This window comes from Malurus melanocephalus, unplaced genomic scaffold (assembly GCF_030028575.1).
Source record: "Malurus melanocephalus ecotype Western Australia unplaced genomic scaffold, MMel_1.1 scaffold_272, whole genome shotgun sequence".
Lineage (NCBI taxonomy): Eukaryota > Metazoa > Chordata > Aves > Passeriformes > Maluridae > Malurus > Malurus melanocephalus.
Window position 1 is genome coordinate 33,865 of NW_026623504.1, and position 19,506 is coordinate 53,370.

Sequence of the window (19,506 nt, forward strand, 5' to 3'; positions counted from 1 at the left end):
TCCATTATTTTCAATTAGCTCTTTAATTTGATTTAAGTCATTTGCACTTGTTGCTTGTTTTACATCTCTTATTGTCCAGCATTTTATTTCACACATCTAACAGTATTAAATCAAACTGTTTTCTAGTCTTTGCCTTCTTTTGAAGCCTCTTGAAAGTCTAAGGCAGAATTAGAAAAACAGATATTAAAAACGAACTTTCATCTCTCTGCAGGTTATTTGTAATCAGACCTTTCTCATCAAGGGCTCGTTTCATATGTGTTTGGGATCTGGGAATTATTAAAGCTGCCAATCCATCTTGTGAAAAATATTGCCCAGGCTATTCAGTGTTTTGAAATTTCAGCATCAYGTTTGAATTCATCACCCAGTGCTGGAGACTCAGTGCTCCTGGTTGTGGATACTCACACGTAGTAATGGCTTAGTAAATCTGCATGGGATCCTACTTCATGTTGCAAACTCCTATTCAATCTCCCTTGATTCTGAATTGCTGGTGGCTTTAATAATAGATTATTAAATAATTTATTATTAAATGGACAGTGTTGCTCCCCCGTTGCAAATTGATAAATCTCAATGGGTATTTTGAAGAGGCCCATCACAGTCCCACAGCTCAGTTACTTTCTCATTTCACTGGAAGGAAACCAGCAAGTTCTGCCCAGGAAGAGCCTGGTACATATCCAGGTCAGCATCTCAGCAACTTCTTAAAAAAAGAAAAAATAGTCAGGCCTGATGCCATTTACCACTTAGACATTTCATTTTCTTCAGCCCCTCTTTTGCCATGAATTTTTGCCATCTTTCCCCACATATCCTACTCACTTCTCTTTTATTATTTCGTGTCTACATGAAAATACACATTTTGGGGGTTGTAGAAAGGAAGWTCATTCTAAAGAAGTGGATGTAGGAGAGTTAAGCCAAGCCGAGAATTTACTGGAAGGAAGTTTATAAAATTCAATTATGCATGTCCCTTTTCCAGAAACTCTTTCTTATCTTTTCTGTCCACTCCATTACATGAAGAGAAAGCCTCAGCAGCCACATCAGTTTCACATGTTGGTTGTTCTACACCACATTCCAGGGCATTTCCACTACTGAAAGCATCAAAAAACGTGGATGGAGAGCACTGATGGAAGAGCAGCACCTGTAGAAGCCATTTCACCTTCTATACCATCAGATTTTACCAAAAAAGTCCGCAAAAATATTCAAATTGTTTTCACCATGATGGCACATCCATAGTGGAAGGCTGAATGAGGGAAACTGTTTATGGACTGTCCTTGAACAAGCATTGCAGATTGCTTGGGTGGAGAATATCAATTCCTCTTCCTTGGCAAGTCAATATTGGGACTCATGCCTTGCAAATAAGAAAATTTCCAGTGGGGTTTGAAAATTTTCCAGGTTTACAAGTCACATCCTTGAGTCAATTCTCTGTCACAAGACGAAGGCCTGTCCCCATTGCACTGCCTGGCTGCGCAAGGTCAGGCATGAAGTTTGTCTTTGATGGAAACATCCAAAAATGGGAGGTTAAACACCCAGGGAGCAGGCAGGGGAGGTGCTTTTCCCTTCGTGTCTCTCAGGAGGAGCTGTCCCCATTGTGGGGGACACCCTGGAGAAAGGAGGAACCTTTCAAAGCAGAGCCATCTTTATCTCAAAGGCAGCATTCCCCCTTTGATCTCCTGATGAATCCGCTGGCTTTGTGCTCCTCAACTCCTCAAACAGCACCTCTCTCCAAATAGGAAAAGCTTGAATAGAGGGAAGCCTTGGGTGTTTGAAGAATCACTTTTCCCTTCCGAGAGCACAATTGGGTGTTGGACATGGTGGGAAGAAACCTTCCCATGCCCACCTCCAGACCTTGTCATTCTCCCAGATCCTGCAGCTGAATTTTTGCAGGAYTTTTCCRTGATGGGAGGAGCTGTTTGCACCCRTCAGAGGATGGGGAGGTTTTGTGTGCTTCCAAAGTCTTTGCCAAAGTTGATTCGTGTTGGCGTCACCTTCAAGACATCCCCCGTCCTTCCTTGGTGCTCCATGCATAAAAGGGCCCCAATTAAAAGTGTGGCCCGTTGTTTGATGAACCAGGAATCCACACATCCTGTAATTTTCCTTCCTTCATCCTCTCTGCCTGAGTTCCTCTGTCATATTCGGCGAAGTCTCTTTTATTGAACATCTGTTTGGTGCATAGCRAGCTTATCCAAACTCGGCAGGAAAGCACCTTTACTCCAAAATAAATTAAAACAATGTATGTGCCTCTGGCCAMCAGATCATTGGATGGGAGTCATGAATGTACATTTGTGGATATTTGATGGGAAGTTTATCATTTAAATGATGAAAATACAGTACTTCAACATATGGAACATTCTGAGCTACTCTCTTTCCTTTCCAGTTGAAGAATCATTGTGCGTTTAGAGGAGTTAGATAAAATTAAGAATTGAAACTGGTCTGCTTGTAAAAACTATTACCAAAGAAATGCAAAAGCAAATGCAGGGGTGGAGTTTGACTTTGAGATATAAGTGGATTAAACTTAACTTGCATTTCTCTCCTTAAYGTGCAATAACATCTAAAAGACAGTATGTCAAGTAAATTTTTGCTCTTTTTGCACACCTCCTTCACTCAGTTCCCCTTTCCATGGGTTTTTGAGCCCAGTAAATGGGGTGCCCATGGCTGTGGGAAGAGCCCAGGACTTCCATTCCACTCCCAGGTGGAGATTTCAATGGCTCACATTAGCTTTTTTTTCAGCAAAACAAGAGTTTTGCTACCAAAGCAGCACAATCTCAGGCCACATTTTATCAATATTTCACTGCAGATTTGTGTTTGGCCCTGGGACCATGGAAAGCTGCGTCTCTGGCAAGGCTCTTCCATGGGATTTGTTGTCAGAAACATGGAAAAAAGTAATTTAAAGAAGACCTTGCATGGTCTGTAACCACTTGCCAGAACAGTCTCACCTCCACGGGGCAGACACTCAACCATCTATTATGTCCTAATTAAGTTTGGCCATGTTTACACTGCTTGATGATGATGCRTAAAGATTAATTTACCTTTCCAGCCCTGCTGCCAGAACCTACTGCCACAGAACYCCATTAAAAATGCAAGTAGCAGTAAAGTCTCCAATTATTTTATATCACCTGAAGTCTACCAGAATTCATCATTTTATATGCTGTTGCTTTAATTTATTGGTTTATCATTTACTAAGGTAGTAGCAGTTATCACAAGTCATGCTATCAATGTTTTAAATATGGTGATAGCATCTTCTGTGGAGGAAAACCCCACCAGAACAGCCTATTTACAGTYTGGTAATTTAAGGAGGCCAAAGAAAGCCATTTAATTGCTTTAAACTTGAAAAAAAAAAACCTTTCAGAGCCACAGCTAAAATTGGGTTCCTCTGACTATCATTGGAGTTTAGAATTAAACAGGCCTGAGCTCTTCAGTGTGACCCTGATGAAATTAAGTGCAATCAGGATGACGGCAGAGCCACGATTACACAGGTTGAGCTTTACTCTTTGATTTTCTTGCAATATTGATTAAGGATCTGAATATGAATTAAAGACCTTGGCTCTGTTTCAGCAGAATACTGAAATTTGGGATGACACCTTGAGCACATTCATTTTCTCCTCAACCTGAGAGGTTTTGGAGTTTGCAAGTTGTTCACTGGGTCACTTCTTCCCMAGGGTCCATGGTGAGAAAAGGCGACGGTCACGTTCTGCTGCTGGGCCTTCTGGTGGAAGAAAATGCAATTCCAGAGGAATCCTTCAGCCTGGAGAAAAAGGTTCACCTTGATGGAAGGACACTGCTGGGAAGGTGTAATTTGTGCTCGAGTTGTCTGAGTACCGAAGGAAATTTCTCATGGCAGAGTCTGTCCCTTCCTCCCATGGGCTCTGGAGCTTTTTTATTTCTGTTCTGGGACATCTCATTGAGGTCTGGCAGGGCTCAGCTTGAAAGCTCTGGAAGCCAGGAAGGATGGAGGCTGAGGATCTTTTTAACCACCCCAACACGAGCAGGATTTCACCCCTTGTTGCCTAAAGTTCCTGAGGCACCTTCAAAATTCCTTGAGATGAGGAGGCACTGCTGAGCCTGCTGGTACCACGGTCCTGTCACCTGAGTGACAGTGATGAACATTCCCAGGAGCTGTGGTCACCACAGCCGTGCCAAACCTCCAGAGGGATTCAATCAAGGATAGAAATCCTTAGGAAAAAAGAGTGTAATTAGCTCATAAATTTTATTTCTCAGTGGTTATACCTTTCCACTCTCCCCCCTGTGACAGCACTTGTGCTTCCTCCTCCTGTGGCTTCCTACACATCATTCATGGGTTGCTTTACTTATTTTTCTTGAGTTGCCCCCTTTTTTTTTTTCAGCCCAGCAGGAGATTTCAGAGCAGGTCAGGTTATTTAACGAGCAAACATCCTAACAAACAGCCCGTGTTTCCACACATCCTTGCTGGTTTATGGGGTCATGAGCAGCAGTACACGGCCAATAAACCTTTTGACCGTTTGTCASAGGTTTTATGAGCCGGTGCTTGGCCGCTTCAGATGCACCTTCCCAGGGCCAGTGGCTCTGGAGCCATCATTTATCCCAGCATGGGCAGCACCAGAACCTCACCACAAGCTGGAAACGACGGGAGGCAGCTTTTTTTACCGAATTCTTGCTTTTTCCCCCCATAAGGCAAAGTCTTGGCTGGCCATTGAGTGTGAGAAGGCGCCCAGAGCTTTATGGCCACAGGATGGAAACCTGCCTGATCCCACAGATCCCATAGCATCACTGGGGGTGAATATTGGTGGGATCATCCCAGATCTTCTCTGTTTGCACTTCCTACAAGGGGTGAGCTCGTGTTGGCACATCCCTGCCCAGCAATCATAGCTGGGACCTGCCTAACAAGAGCAGCAGAGGAAATATAAAATACTGTCCYTGCTATGCACAGTGGGAAATAAATCCAGGGGCAAATAGTAAATCTCCAAGGAGTTACAGAAATCCAGATAGAAATCCTGGTGGAGGTGCATTTATTGTGCAGTGCTACAAGGTTTTTCCCTTATCTCTAATTTTATAGATCTGTGCAGCTGCAGCAGTCCTTGGATAGGGCACATATTTGAAAATACTATAAATTTCACCTCCTGTTTGTTTCAGATTCATTGGCACTCTCTGTCTTTACTATCTCCTGGTATTTTATGCCTCAGTACTTGGAGAAAAAATGCTTTGTTTGCACTAGATGTAATATGAAAACTCTCTGTGACATTTAAACTTTAGTATCAGTTTGCCTACAGTGTTAATATCACTGAAACTGCTTATATGGATTAAATTGCCTACAGTATATAATGCCAAAATATGAACACAGCACATTTACTGATTCAAGCCCTTGAAAGAATTATTACCATTAAAATATTTAAGGTCACCTTTACAAACGCAATAAATCAGGGGGATGTCAAACAGAGAGCGTTTAAAGCTCCCGGTCTGGAGTAGCCCAGTGGGAAAAGGATGGTTGATTCATTGTTGTGTGCACAGCGGGGGTTTGGGTTTTGTCACAACGTTTTTGGGGCACAACCTGGAGGCTCACAGCCCTCTGGGTGTGGAGGACCAAGGGGACATGGCTGTTTTCACCCAAATTTTGCCACTGTTGCACCAACTCGCAGCCYGGCTCCACCGACTCCGAAGGTCTCGCAGGAGGAAAGAGCAGCAAAAGCTCATTTCTGTCATTAAAGGCAGACAGAGCAGCTCGTGTGCCCTCGGGAAGCAGAACTGAKGAGTAAGAAGATGCCATTTTCATGCAGTCACTTCTCTGCATAGAACAGCCTATTCATGCTACGGGTCCAGTTCTGCAAAAAACCCTTATTGAGGTCAACACAATTTACTGATAATTGAAGTCAGAGGGAAGTTTTGCTTCAGTGGGAGCTGGCAAATCAAGCCTATCAGACAATTCTTAAAAAAAAAAAATCATCCTTCATTATGCTTTCATCTTAAATATTAGGATTCAGCAAATTTCCCGAGAACAACCACTGTGTAAAACTTTAATCTTTTGAGAATGGATTGGGACTGTAATTGCAAAMCCCAACATTCTCCTCCTGCACCACGTTCCCTCTCTCCGACTGTCAGCATTTACTAGCACGTTATAAATGGGGGGATAAATTTGCATGTGGTTATTACTCACACTTTTATTTGTTTCCAGGTGACTGTTTTTAATGTTTAGCACAAACCCCTCATCTACAAGGGCCCATCAGAATTTACAGCATGAGGAGGCAGACTAATGTTCATCACAATTGCCTGAGGCAAACGAGRGTGCTTAAAGACACAACTTTCTTTTTGAATTTCACACAAGCAATTAAATGCAATGATTGATCCGTGCCTCATCTATAAAAATACCTCACCAGTGTGAATGGGTGGGAGGTGTCTCAGAGCTTTCCAAAGCAGTGGTCAGCTCTTATTTAACCAGGGGTATTATTTTAAGATTTATATGTAGTCACAGGAATTCATAGTGATTTTTGAGAGAGGCCTTGTAGCTTAAACTAAATGGATTCAATCAGTTATTGCCGGTAAAACAACCCTAAAATTTGTATTTTGGGTGGGGAGGGAGAATGGACARYCCAYCTTTACTGCACTGTGYTTTTCCTTCCAACTTTAGAGGCTSTTCCCAGTSTCTGAGGGATGGAATCAGTGACCASTGGCCRTTTCCTGGTGGTCCTGTGCCCCTTTCCTCCTGCAAACCTGAGCTCCCACAGCTCTCCTGGATACACCATTGGCTCCTGCTTTCCTAGGGAGAAAAAAACTTTCTGCTCTGCTCCTATAAACTTTGGGAAAACTTGGGGCTCAGCTCCTCAAGCTCTCTGCCATCTCCCAGACTGGTTCAGGTCCAAATCACAGCACCAGGGCACAGAGCAGATGGGGAAAAGTACAGGAGGATGGATAAARTCCCGCTGAAGTGGGATGGTTTTCCCAAAGAGTCTTTCGGAGGAAGGTGAGATTTCTGTACTCATTTGGGAGCTATAAAATTCTCTTAAATGAAGGTAACCTGGTGTTTCCTCCAAAATTGGGGCTGTGTTAAAATGCATAATTGGCTTTCTGCATCTTCAAAGAGGCTGATTTGGGGAACACCGACCCCATCCTGCTCCCACTCCCCATTCCCAGAAACTCCGACTTCACCCGGGGCAACCAAGCAACAACATTTGTGCCTTTCTTTCCATTTTTCTCATAAAAAGAGCCCGAATTTCCTAAAAAAAAAAACCAAAAAAAAAACACGACTAACCCTAAAGGAACACTGCTGTCACGGGCCAAGAACGAGCAGCTCTGGAGCCTGAGCAGATGCTTTGCCGCAGGAAGAGAAACGGAGCCTGACCTGGACTTTGGACTGCTCCATCCGTGAGATTTAACAGTTGGGTAACACATTCGATAATTGAGCGTGTTAATATTTTGCAAGGGAGACTGACAAGCAGATTGTTGTCAAATCAAGGCTCCGTCAGGCTGCGGATATTGAAGCTGGCAGAGCCCAATAATTTACGGCTTTCTCCTTCAGCTTCTCATAATTTACTTCCCAGCCACTGAAGGGAAACCTGCAGCCAAAGAAAATTGATGGGCTCATCGTGCAGACATGACACTCCTGAAACCTCAAATCGCTATTTTATACACAGGGTGCAAAGAGGAATGATCAATGGGAGCTTGGAAACTCCTTGTTTGCAGGAATCCTGTGAAGCTGCGCCGAACTTTTCCTCTTCCCCACTTTCCTGGGACTTGCTGCTGTACTCTAAATAATTTCCTTTTAGTATTTCCTCTACCCAGTGACCTAGTAATAGTGAAACTACTGCCTCTAAGCTGTTAGTCTATGTTGGTACTGTGTCTTAAGCCCAAGTGGGTGATATTTTGCTAAAAACAAGACCCAAAGTCACTCCAACTCAGCCCAGCTCTTGTTGACTGTGTGGTCTCACCAAATGGAACAATGCCTGCTCATTTTCAGGCACAGGTTTATGTTTGTTATTAAAGTAGTGCMTTGACAAAGTTTTTGGGAGTTTTTCATCTCACATCATGTTCCCTGAAYGGTCTCCATCAGCCTTACATACGTGGCTGTAATTTCCTTTTAAGTGCCATAATACACACCTGCTATCATAGGAACAAATTGTTTAAAAATTCCTCCTTTCCTTCCTGAGAAAATAAAAAATCAAGAGTTGTTTGTATAAATAAAAACCCCAGAGGTTTCCAGKATTACTGGGACACGACAGCATTTACAAAAGACTGGACAAGGCAGGGGAGTGATAATTCCTAACTGAATAAAGTAATTTTTAATGGCATTATATGCACATTGTGTTTAGAATCTGTGTTCCCAAATTCAGCAACATTGCCTGCAGATTTACCTGGGTGGAAACCTACCTCAGGCTCTGAAGTGAACCTTGATGTTGTCACCAGGAGGAAATTGAGAGCAAAGGCAGCCAAGCTCTTCCCAAAACCTCCATCAGCTGCAGATGTTTGACCCCTACTTCTCCAAACAATTTTCATTTTACTGTGTTCGTCCACACCAACAGCCAAACTGAATSTGGCCAACTCAAACTTATAACAATGCACATTTAAAACATATTTTTAGCAGCCACAGAATCCCAGACTGTCCTGAACTGTAAGGGATCACCGAGTCCACCTCCTGACTCTGCACAATCCCCAAAATTACATCACTACCCCATATTTTTGCAGCATTTCAAACAGAATAAAATATGGGGTTTTTTTTTAAGTTCTCAGAGAGCAACTGAGGTGAACCTGCTTGAAAAAACATGGTAAGCTTCAAATCAAATACCACAGTTCTAAGAAATCCATTAACTGCTCACATCTAAACCTCAGCCTTCCACGCTTCACCCTATAATGCACATTGTTGTCAATTTTTGTCTTATTTACCCCCTGCTAATAGCTGGGCTCAATTCCAAGAAACTTAAGACAATTGTGGAGAGATGCAGATCTAACATTCCTCAAGTTGACAGCCAATAGTTCTGAGCATTTAATTCCCGAGACGGAAGAATCTCCAAATCCTGCTTTTGTAATTCACCCGGGAAAACACATCAGAGCCAARCTGTGTCTGTGCAGCCTGAGTAAAAATGTTATTGTTTGATCCAAGTTGTATCTTCCCTGGCAGATTTGTAGGGATTGATCCTGGCTGACTGGGGTGTTTTAATAGGAAGCTGAGCWCTAAATTCCTGATGAAATAAGGAATTGTAACCATTGGAGTCTGTCCTGAGCACAGCTTAGGTAAAAGTTCGTCTCTTCACCCTCGTTAAAGTTTAAGCAGCTCTGCWAAATTCCACCAGGCTTGGCATGTGTGATGTGACTGATGGCTCCTCTAATCTGGGAGTCCAAAGCTTCCAGTGGGAAATGTTCCATCTTTATGGATTTGGCCCTGAACTGGGTGCAGGGAGAAATAAATGATAAATAAATAAATAAATAAAAAAGTAAATACCATTATTCCGTTTGCTCGGGTTGGAAAATCAGGCAGCTGAACACAACTCTGAAAGTTGTACAATGTTTCTGCATGGATTTGATAAGAGGTTTATGCTTAAAGCAGAAAACGTGAAGGGTCAAGGACCTCCCTCCTCCCTTTAATGAGGTAACACCAATGAACAGCCCCAAAATGTGCTCAGATCCTCAGTGCCCTGGTGCAAAACACATCCTNATGAAATAAGGAATTGTAACCATTGGAGTCTGTCCTGAGCACAGCTTAGGTAAAAGTTCGTCTCTTCACCCTCGTTAAAGTTTAAGCAGCTCTGCAAAATTCCACCAGGCTTGGCATGTGTGATGTGACTGATGGCTCCTCTAATCTGGGAGTCCAAAGCTTCCAGCGGGAAATGCTCCATCTTTATGGATTTGCCCCCGAGCAGCAGTGCAGGGATAAATAAATAAATAAATACCATTATTCCATTTGCTCAGGTTGGAAATTCAGGCAGATGAACACGACTCTGAAAGTTGTACGATGTTTCTGCATGGATTTGATAAGGGGTTTGTGCTTAAAGAAGAAAACGTGAAGTGTCAAGGACCTCCCTCCTCCCTTTAATGAGGTAACACCAATGAACAGCCCCAAAATGTGCTCAGATCCTCAGTGCCCTGGTGCAAAACACATCCTGGGGCGGAACTTCAGCCATTGGGGACCAGGTGGCTTTACCTGAACCTCTCATGGTCCTTCTACTCATCTTTCTTCTCTCCTAATCTTTTGAGTCCTCATGYAGCTCTTGAGCCACCTATTCTGGTTCAATGTGATTTAAATTGAATTATTCACCTTTCTTCCCCAGTCTGATTAAACCTGTGAGTACCTAAACATCTTGAAAACCACCACCACATATTTGCCTTTTCATTCTCTAGCCTGTTTTTAAGCAATGCTGACTTTACTTCCACTTGCAGATCTCTCTGTGTTTACGCCTCCAGGCTATGCTGAAGTCCCAGATTTCTTTTCACTCTGTGATATCACAAAAACGTGCCCTTCTCTGTTCATCCATCAGCAAACCATCAGCATTTTGTGTCTCCACAGGACCCCTCTGGACCCCCAGGTGCCCCCCAGGCCATCTGCTGCTCACAGGTTGCTGAGGAAATGGCCCAGCCAAGCTCTGAACTTTTCTACCTCACCCATTTTGATATTGGGATGCCAATAGTTTCAAGAAACCCGTTTTCTTCAGTCATCCAAATAGCCCTACATGTGCAGGAAGARTGACTGGATYCTTCTTTAAATCCATCTGCAGCATYTTCCTTCCTTGGCACGGCAGCAGAATGATTTGACATGGGTCAAATTGATGATGTGTAAGCAATTAATATTTCGCTCGACGTTTTCCTGTACTGTTTTCCTGTACAAAGCTAATTACATCCCAGTCCTTCATCCTGGCTTGGAGTTTGCTGTCATGCAGCCCTAGCAAGATCCATCCCAGGCCACAGCTAAAGCATCCACGGGTGGTCATACAGAAAAATAATTAATCACCCCATTTGGCAAGTGAGTCATTAACTGCTGACACAGGTTTTCACCCAAATCCTGGTTTTCTGGGACCACAGCTGGAGACTTTGATTGGCATTTTCCTTATTTCAGTACCATGAGCTGCATTAATTCTGTGTACTTTGCTCCTTGATTCAGCATCCAGAGAGGTTGGACAGGGTTGTTTTTTTTTTGTTGTTTTTCTGCCCGTCCACCCTTTTCTGGAACATCTGTGCAGTCCTCCTCCCACATTCAGTGTCTCCTGGAGGAGCCTGAAACTCAAGCTTCCATTCCTATCCTACTGTAAAAATAAACTATTTGGAAAWTTTACCTGAATCAGGGAAAGATTGTCTAATGAAATATTCAGAAGCCCTCAAAATGCTTTGTTTTTGCTGGAAACAAATGTTTTGCTATGCCTTATAATGAAATCGARCCCTTGGTTTGGGGGAGCAGAAAATCAGGATAAATCCTTTCTAGAGCCGAATGTGCCCCATCGTGTTTATCCATGAAAAACTTGCTCTTTGCAGGAGACCTTGTCTTCAACAGCTCCTGACTCCTGCTGACTACACAGCTTGGAAAAGGGTGTACAAAAAATTAATATATTGTTGAAAAGCCGCCAGCTGGATGCCTTGCCCACCTCTGGGAATCCCTTCCTTTGATGAAAAATAAATATTTACAGTTAAATAGAACCTTGAATGATTTTGGAATAATTCCTTCGAACAGCAGTGCTACTGTACGGCRTGAAAGGACCCAAAAAAACCCAGTTGGTTCATTTTTTGACTTCAAAGTTTGATGGATACACTCTAAATCCAAGATAAAGTACATTTAGGCCAAAAGGTTTGAAAGGTGATCTCTGATCTTAGCSCGGTTCTCCATCATCAGTTCATAAAAATTCTTGGCGAGGTGTTCAGTGTCTGTGGCTCTGYTCCTTTCCAGGTGACTTCATGGAGCTGATCCAGTTCCCTGTAAAATCCTGAGGGATTTGGGCACCGCCTTCACTGCAAATTTCGAGAGAGAAAGGGCTGAAAGTCTCAACCTGTTCAAATCAGCGCTGTTCTGTTCAAGTCAGCACTTGGAGTCTGTTCATGGCTATTTGGGACTTATCAAATAAACTCTTCACTTCCTTGAGAAATGCCAGGGATTCAGAACTGAAAGAAAATAAACCTGATTTCTGCTGAAAACCAGCATTTGCCAAAATAATTTCTCAAATCGGGTGTTGCAAGGTGCAAAGATATTTAAGTACCATCAATTATGCCTTGAATTACATTATAYCGTGGAAAATAAAAGTATTAATATCTCAATTTAACAAAATATACTGATGAAAGAGTGGTTAAATTTGYCCTTCAGCTCTAGGTATGCTGGCAGAAATATCAAGATTAACTTCTCTATAAATATCTCATTTCAGATCTTAAACCCCTCAATAAACCTGACAACACTGGATGGTTTTGGGGTCTTTCAGCAGCTCATGAGACAGAGGAGCTGGTACAAAGTGTCCCAAAATCACTGTGCTGGGTGAACGGGCAGGATGTCCCCTGGCATTGGTGACAAACGGTGTAAAAGGCCACCACAGTGAGGTGACTCAAGGAATCAGGTGCCTGATAAGAGCTGCCATATCTGCCATTTTTCCCAAAATCAGCTGTATCTGGAGTATATTTTTATGGGTTTTGCTGACCACAGCACATTCATTGTGGTTGAGCACCTGTTCCCATCATGAAACCTTTGGTYCTGCCTGGTCTTGACTTAAATTAAGACAGTTTTTCTCTCTCAGAACACAATTGGTGAAYTTGGAAATATTTCTTGCTGTAATTTCTAGCTGTAATAGCTGTAATAACCCCTCCTTATCTCAGGATAGTGTATTCTGCTTGCAGAATCTCCATTAAATGAAGTTTGGAGGTGAACCACGAAGAAGAGGTCAAATTTCACTTCCTGGAGGTTTGGAGGACTTATCCATTTCTTACTGTTGGGTTGAGTGGTGGRAATTTCCTACAGGTGGCTCCTGAAGACCGTTTATGGATCTCTGGAAGGTCWTTGGGCTCTCAGGTTTATGGATTGTGAATTAATTGCCACTTTTAAGAGTTTCTAGAGCTCCTGCCCAAGAAGAGAACCAGGAAAAGGAGAGATCTGACCTCTGACTTGTTTTTCACCACATCATGACCTTGGTGTCACCCTCAGGCTGCACGAGGAGCAGGGATCAACTCACCACCACCAACACCTGGCAGCAGAATAACAAATATTGAGTGGTTTCAGCACTCAATATATTTCAGTGGTATTTTTCAGCAGAAGGAGTGAAAGGAGATCGCTGACCGCTGGCTTGTTTTGTCACCATGTCATGACAGAGGTTTGTGTCCAGGACAGAGCCCTGCAGGTGACAAACATCCTCCCTGGTAAACACCAGCTGGGAATCTCATCCACAACGCTCACAGTTTGGGGTTTTTTTTCCACCCATCCTTATGTGCTGGCAGTTTAAGCCCTCAGGGTTTTGCTGTAGATTTTTCTCTTCAGGTTCAAGCAACCAGATCAAACACGTGTAAACTGATTTAAAATTCCCGTTCAGGTTAGTGTGTACTGCATGTGTATACATGTATGTACAATATATAAATATAAATGTGTGGGTGCTGGAGACAAAAGCCTCTTGCAAAATCAGTTCAATGGTCTCTTGCACACGAAAAAAGAAATTTCCTGAAACAACACATCTGAAATACCCTTACAGATGTTTCTCTGCATTACCAAAAAAACCCCGTCCCCTGAGCTAAAATGAAAATTGATTTTGAAAAAAAAAAAAAAAAGCTGAAGGATATGAGTGGATCATCATAATTGGATCAACATGCTCCAAAAGCTTGAGGCTACTTCAACTTCATTTCTTAGCTGACAGCTTTCTTTTGGAATTCTTCAAACCAAACACAAATGGTTTGATTGCAATATGTGAAACATTTGACCATCATATCCTTGACAGTCAATCCACTGCAGGGGAGATTTGATAACTGTTGTCAAATTCATAACAGCCAGTCTAATCCAGAGAACCAACAAAAAAAACACAGGAGCTGCTTCCACAGAACCAGAGACGATATTAATGCAAAATGACACCATTTACAGGGAAAATAGAGAAAAAGGCTGTACTGGGTCTTTTCCAAATAGTGTTGCAACCACATGAACTGATATTGCTGGCTTTTAGCTGGTAAATACAAATTGGAGCTGTTTAAAATCCACTTGGTTTTCCCTTCAAGTRTCACGTGAGGAATGAAGGCAGAAAGATCGAGTCCCTCAGACTGAGCCTGTGCTAATTTATGGGCAGCATCATCTGGGGAGATCAGAGCTGAACTCTTTCTCTCCCAAAAAGAGGCGTTGCAGGGCAGATGTTGGGGCAATTGGCAAATTTCCACATCTTCCAGCATGAAATGAATGAAAGAGAAATGGGAAAGCCACCATTAAAAAAAAGGTAATAGAAGAAAATTTAATGATACCTTCTCTGTTTATTTCTGTGCCAGGCAGAAGTGAAAACTGCAGCACTAATTGGCAGAAAAGAATTGAAGGATATCATGGATAAACTAATTACTGGATGTCAATATTGTATTAAACATCGAGTTAGAGGAGTTTTAATAAGTACATGCTTTCTAAAGTTGAAGCCGCAAGATCTTTATCAAAATTTTATGGAGGATTTAATTCACAGTCCTGGATTTTAGGAAAAAAAATATCCTGGATTCTCACTGTAGCTATGCAGGGTTAGGGAGGATGACGAGTCAGGAGCTCGTCTTTGGCAAGTAAAGATTAATTTTAACAGCAAACCCCCTTTTCCTGACAGATCTCAAGCTCTCAGTCTCCATCAGAGCCAGTTTTAGGGAAGTGATAACTGTCAAACAAATCCCTCTCCGCAGGGAGGTTTCCAACACTTGACTTTTCCAACCCTGCCAAGACGTGGGATTGATCCTGTTCTCCAGGATTGAGCTCCCAGGCCTCGTTCTTGCACTTTGCTCCTTTTCTCTTTTCCATACCCACAACAAATAGATTTACTCCAGAGTCTTCCTTTGCAGAATTCCCCCTCGGCAGTGGTTCTGATATTTTTTTTTCCCATTCTTTTATCTGTTTCTGTCTTGGAAAAGTCAGGAAGCAAAAGGGATAAAGTTTAACGACTGTTCACAGTTCAGTGTCCTGCAAAATTAGAGAAACATCTGGAAGTTGTTTTTGCTTCAGGATGACTTTTAACTGACTAAATGATCTCATCTGCAGAGCTGGGCAGCCTGGTGGAGGATGGAGAGCAGGAGTTGCCYCCTCCTACCTGAAAAGCACCACAAATCACATTTCAAGAAGCTTTTCTAGCTCCTTAAATCCTCTGGATCCTTTTCTACCATTTAGGAACAGCCTTCATTAAACAGCTATAAAACTAAATTAAGAGAAAGCAATAACATCTGATTAGAGCCAAGAAAAAAAAATCAATTTCTCAGCATGAACGACTAAGTAATAGGAAAATATCCCAGACACTTCCAAAAGAGGAGTTTTAGCATAAAAAACTTTGCTCATGGGAAAAGARATGTTATGGGAGCTGGAATTTGAACAACTGGGATTAATAAATCTGCATTTTTAATTCCTTCTCTAGCTCTAACAGCCAAGAATTTTCATTTCCAGTAGGAAAGTGCTGTGGCAAAACTTTATCCAGTTTGTTTCTCCACATCCCAGTTTTGGGACGTCACCTGTGAGGAAAGGATTTGTTTCCTGTTGGAGTTGTGCAGGTATTGGGCAGATCCAGCAGGACCAACCTGCAGAGGATTCGGTGTCGTGGCTGGAGTCTTGTAGATGGAAGTTTGGGAATGACAAATGTAAATATAATTAAATTGTAGCATTGTTTGGCAATTTCAGTCAAGAATACCACCCAGGATAAAGGATGGTAAGGACAAAGGGCTGTAAAAATTGGTTTTGTTGGGAAGGCTGCCTATAATTTGTTTTCAAAAGTAGCATTTATATACAATTTATTTAAATATGCATATAAAATATTTCTATTTTTTCTTCAAAAACCACAACAATTGGGACAYRAATGTTAWGCATTTGGSCATGGGTTTATGACACTATTGTTTYTGATACGATAATACTGARTAATAATTTWATTTAGMGACCAAGAATATTTGTGGGAGGASCCAATTTTTCTCTTATAGCATCAAGCCAAGAGGAGATCCAAGTCCAGTATTTTCCTAATCCATCTTCCTCTGCTCTCCTGGATATATTTCCCCTCTTTTCCAATACTCCTGTCAGCAAGACTGCCTTCCCTCTCTGTCGGGTTCCCTCACCCTTTGCTCAAGTTACCATGGAATCAAAACAGCACTTACAGCCCTGTCTGCACGTGTTGGAAACGGATTTGACGGCCATTGCAGGAGACACGTTTTCAGGTGGAATAACTCGGGAATTCTCCCTGGATGCATGGAAACAACAGAATTACCAGTTATTCTTCCCAGATGGCACTGGGAAGGGCGCTGGGATGTTTCTGCTGGGGAAAGGGAATTTTTTTTCCTAAGCAAATGTGATGTTTGTGTGGACAGCCCTGCTCTGGGCCATGTGCAGCGCACATTGTTCTACACCTGGAAGCTGTTAGTGAAACTCCAGGGATCACCCACAGAACACAGGTCGGCTTCCCGATAAACCCAGAGCACCAAAGGGTACCTGGAGGAAAGCTCAGACTTCAGGAGAGCGAATGGAAAGCAGAGATTGTTTTCTGCTGGAAAACTTCCTGAAGAAAAGCGCCGTGCCCGGGTGAGCCTGGCCTTGGGAGCAGCGGGGATGGTGTGTTTGGTGGGTTCAGCCCTGGCAGGCTGGGGCTGTAGAGGAAGCAGCTCATTTGCATTTCAAAGCTGGCCTATATTCTGCTGATTGAGAGTAAATAATGCACCATTAATATGTATTCCCTGCTCCGAGGTAACGGCACTTTGCAGCAGCAGAGATTTGCTGTGAGGGCTTCAATCGCTCCGGGCGGTTTTCCCATGGTTTATTGGGAGATGTCCCAATGTCCATCCAGGTGTGACAGAACCTGCCTGGGGCAGCCAGATGTGCCAGGGATGGCTGCTGGGCACCACCAACATCTGCATGCAGGAGGAACATGGGATATTATGGTTGGAAAGGCCTCCAAAGTCAACAAATCCAGCTTTTCATGAATCCCAGCATGACCCACGTCAGGAAACTGCGCCACATGAAATGCCCACTTGTTCTCTGAGCACCACCAGGGATGGGGATTCCATCTTTCCAATGATCAGGCACCTTCCAATGCCTGACCATTCTTTCAGTGAAGAAATCTTCCCTGATGTCCAATATGAACCTCCACTGGCCATTCTCCCTTGTCCTGTCTTTGTTCCCTGGGAGCAGAGCCTGACCCCCCTCCTGTCAGGGAGTTGTGGGGAGTCAGAAGGTTCCCCCTGATCCCCCTTTCCTTCAGAGCAAACACTTCCAGCTCCCTCAGCTGCTCCTGACTGGACTGATGTTCCAGCCCCTTCCCCAGCTCTGTTCCCTTCTCTGGACACAAGATTCCAAATTCCTCAAAGCCCAACTTAGGAYTGTTCTCTCAACCATGGCATAGATGGATGATTATTTATCCAGAACAATTTATCACTTGCATTCTGATGAAAATTAATGAATTTGATGATAAACTCTGCTATGAAATTAATTATGCTAAAACCCAGATATTAAATATAGACCTTGGGAATCCATGATTAAAAAGCAGTGAGATCTCTTTATTTTTGGGGCCTAACAATGACACACAGTTATCTATATTTCTCCCAGCTTCAGTTAGTTCTCCTCCTACTCAAAATATAAAATTGATTTGTTGCGTTGGGAAATAAACAACAAAAAATGATGCTTATCTTAGTTTGGTTATATGRCCATGATAAAAATTAATTGGTCACCCAAAATTAGTATTCAATGCACAGGACACTCAGTATGAAAAAGAAAAGGCTCCTGCAACATGCACCAAAAATGTAGACTTGGAAATCTTGCTCTAGAAATGCAATTCAAGTTKTCCAAGGTGATGGAGCTGGATGGAAGCTCAGGAATCACAAACTTTGGGCAGGRATTTGACAAAAGAACTCCAAGTGTGAACAGAACACACTGGGATTTTTTTGGCTTGACCTGTTTTTTTTTCCCACCTCAAAAGGGCTTTGGGTCATTAGGATATTTCAGAACATAGCACAGACTCCTCCTCCCTTCTGTTCTCAACCCTCAGAAGAAATTTTGTCCCTGCAGCTCCCCCGCTCAGTGTATGTATTTAAATATATAAATATATATATATGAAATATCCAGAAGAAAAATTCAGAAGTAAAATAAGGGAAATGAAGGCAAATAAAATAATTCCTCTAAAATATTAATACAGAATATTATTATAACCACGTAGACATTTTTCCCCCCCAAACTAAACCAATATTTAAATCTTATATAAAACATCCACATTTTTGGATTTTATGAACTAAAAAAGAGCCAGCATTATTTGAGGGGTAAAAAAAATAAAAAAAAGGGAAATATCCAGAGACTGGTGTAGACTTGGACCAATCCTGCAGCCCTTGGGGGAAATTATTACAATAGACATCAAAGATCTTTCCCTCCAATTACACTCAAAGCGTGTTACAGTGTGTTCTGTAAACATGGGGGGAACATCCCCTGTCCTTACATAACAAACAGACTTTTGAAGTCAGGAAAATTCAAGATCTCCAGAGAAAGCCGTGGTGGCTCCAGAGGAGTTCATGCCTTGCAGAATGACTCAAGGATGTTCCGTGGGGGAATACCACAAGAATAGCTCAGTTTTGGAAGAGCAGCACAGGGAAGGGACTGACTAAAAACCATCTCAGTGGAAAACGATGGACAATTGGATATTAGCCCCAAGTAGGTTTTAYAATCCAGCATCCCTTATTATGGAATGCGAACAAAAACAAAGACAGAAAATAAGGACGGGATAATCCCAGCTGGGTCTCTTGAAAGGACAAGAAAARGAAGCACTAGAACCTGGAAAAAATATTCTGTGATATGAATAATTGCAATTAAAGCCAGAAAAGGCATCAACCACACTGAATCTCTGARACCCAGCCCCACTGGGCACCCTGGTGTGGACTCAGCACCCACCACRGGAATTATTTCCCTATCCATAGGTGCTGTTGGGTTTTATTCCCAAAAATCAGAGGAAGTTAGAAATAACAGATTTCAGCAGAAAAMCCCCTGTAAATCATGACACCCCCTCCGCATTTTCTCTCTCTTATCTGATAAATTAATTATTCTTTTTTCCTCATGCCTGTGGCTCACTCATCCACGCTGCCCCCACCTCGTCCATCCCACCACGGGGAGACACCGAGGCTGCATTTCAGAGGAGGAAGGACCTCATTCTCCAGGAAAGCAGCACATCAGGGTGTTAAAGCAGTGGAAAGGAGGGCAAGACCTGCCTCAGTCTGCTGGGAAGGCTGGAGGAGCTGGAAGCTGTTCCCAAACAGGAATAGTTGAATGAGCTGATGCACCTGAATGGATTTGCCTGTAGGAGCAGCCGTGAATAAATTGGGGTGAATTCAGAGGTGCACCAATGCTTGACCAGGTGATTGTGACCAATAGTCACCCCTTGCATCCAGCCCAGGGCCCTGGGGCTGAATTTCAGTCCTTTGCAGTGAATT